Raw genomic sequence first — 2500 nt, forward strand, 5'->3', positions numbered from 1 at the left:
CGCTTCGCTCGCTGTCCGCCGCTCGCCGCTCGCTCGCGCAGCCAAAAATGGCCAGTTTTGTCCCGTTTTTGGGCCGTTTTGGCCAGTTTTTGGCCTGTTCTTGCGTCGCGCGGTGACCGTCGTGAGCGGAGCAAAATGTCAGCCATCTCAGCACCCTGGAACCCCCCGGGTGGCACAGGGCTGGATGGGGCTTTCGTATAGCAGGGACGGTGCTGCCTCTCGCTTCGCTCGCTGTCCGCCGCTCGCCGCTCGCTCGCGCAGCCAAAAATGGCCAGTTTTGGCCCGTTTTTGGGCCGTTTTGGCCAGTTTTTGGCCTGTTCTTGCGTCGCGCGGTGACTGTCGTGAGCGGAGCAAAATGTCAGCCATCTCAGCACCCTGGAACCCCCCGGGTGGCACAGGGCTGGATGGGGCTTTCGTATAGCAGGGACGGTGCTGCCTCTCGCTTCGCTCGCTGTTCGCCGCTCGCCGCTCGCTCGCGCAGCCAAAAATGGCCAGTTTTGGCCCGTTTTGGCCAGTTTTTGGCCTGTTTTTGCGTTGCGCGGTGACCATCTTGAGCGGAGCAAAATGTCAGCCATCTCAGCACCCTGGAACCCCCCGGGTGGCACAGGGCTGGATGGGGCTTTCGTATAGCAGGGACGGTGATGCCTCTCGCTTCGCTCGCTGTCCGCCGCTCGCTGCTCGCTGCTCGCTCGCGCAGCCAAAAATGGCCAGTTTTGGCCCGTTTTTGGGCCGTTTTGGCCTGTTTTTGGGCTGTTCTTGCGTCGCGCGGTGACCGTCGTGAGCGGAGCAAAATGTCAGCCATCTCAGCACCCTGGAACCCCCCGGGTGGCACAGGGCTGGATGGGGCTTTCGTATAGCAGGGACGGTGCTGCCTCTCGCTTCGCTCGCTGTCCGCCGCTCGCCGCTCGCTCGCGCAGCCAAAAATGGCCAGTTTTGTCCCGTTTTTGGGCCGTTTTGGCCTGTTTTTGGGCTGTTCTTGCGTCGCGCGGTGACCGTCGTGAGCGGAGCAAAATGTCAGCCATCTCAGCACCCTGGAACCCCCCGGGTGGCACAGGGCTGGATGGGGCTTTCGTATAGCAGGGACGGTGCTGCCTCTCGCTTCGCTCGCTGTCCGCCGCTCGCCGCTCGCTCGCGCAGCCAAAAATGGCCAGTTTTGGCCCGTTTTTGGGCCGTTTTGGCCAGTTTTTGGCCTGTTCTTGCGTCGCGCGGTGACCGTCGTGAGCGGAGCAAAATGTCAGCCATCTCAGCACCCTGGAACCCCCCGGGTGGCACAGGGCTGGATGGGGCTTTCGTATAGCAGGGACGGTGCTGCCTCTCGCTTCGCTCGCTGTTCGCCGCTCGCCGCTCGCTCGCGCAGCCAAAAATGGCCAGTTTTGGCCCGTTTTGGCCAGTTTTTGGCCTGTTTTTGCGTTGCGCGGTGACCATCTTGAGCGGAGCAAAATGTCAGCCATCTCAGCACCCTGGAACCCCCCGGGTGGCACAGGGCTGGATGGGGCTTTCGTATAGCAGGGACGGTGATGCCTCTCGCTTCGCTCGCTGTCCGCCGCTCGCTGCTCGCTCGCGCAGCCAAAAATGGCCAGTTTTGGCCCGTTTTTGGGCCGTTTTGGCCTGTTTTTGGGCTGTTCTTGCGTCGCGCGGTGACCGTCGTGAGCGGAGCAAAATGTCAGCCATCTCAGCACCCTGGAACCCCCCGGGTGGCACAGGGCTGGATGGGGCTTTCGTATAGCAGGGACGGTGCTGCCTCTCGCTTAGCTCGCTGTCCGCCGCTCGCCGCTCGCTCGCGCAGCCAAAAATGGCCAGTTTTGTCCCGTTTTTGGGCCGTTTTGGCCTGTTTTTGGGCTGTTCTTGCGTCGCGCGGTGACCGTCGTGAGCGGAGCAAAATGTCAGCCATCTCAGCACCCTGGAACCCCCCGGGTGGCACAGGGCTGGATGGGGCTTTCGTATAGCAGGGATGGTGCTGCCTCTCGCTTCGCTCGTTGTCCGCCGCTCGCCGCTCGCTCGCGCAGCCAAAAATGGCCAGTTTTGGCCCGTTTTTGGGCCGTTTTGGCCAGTTTTTGGCCTGTTCTTGCGTCGCGCGGTGACCGTCGTGAGCGGAGCAAAATGTCAGCCATCTCAGCACCCTGGAACCCCCTGGGTGGCACAGGGCTGGATGGGGCTTTCGTATAGCAGGGACGGTGCTGCCTCTCGCTTCGCTCGCTGTCCGCCGCTCGCCGCTCGCTCGCGCAGCCAAAAATGGCCAGTTTTGGCCCGTTTTGGCCAGTTTTTGGCCTGTTTTTGCGTTGCGCGGTGACCATCTTGAGCGGAGCAAAATGTCAGCCATCTCAGCACCCTGGAACCCCCCGGGTGGCACAGGGCTGGATGGGGCTTTCGTATAGCAGGGACGGTGATGCCTCTCGCTTCGCTCGCTGTCCGCCGCTCGCTGCTCGCTCGCGCAGCCAAAAATGGCCAGTTTTGGCCCGTTTTTGGGCAGTTTTGGCCAGTTTTTGGCCTGTTCTTGCGT

This window comes from Musa acuminata, unplaced genomic scaffold, assembly GCF_036884655.1.
Source record: "Musa acuminata AAA Group cultivar baxijiao unplaced genomic scaffold, Cavendish_Baxijiao_AAA HiC_scaffold_1136, whole genome shotgun sequence".
Lineage (NCBI taxonomy): Eukaryota > Viridiplantae > Streptophyta > Magnoliopsida > Zingiberales > Musaceae > Musa > Musa acuminata.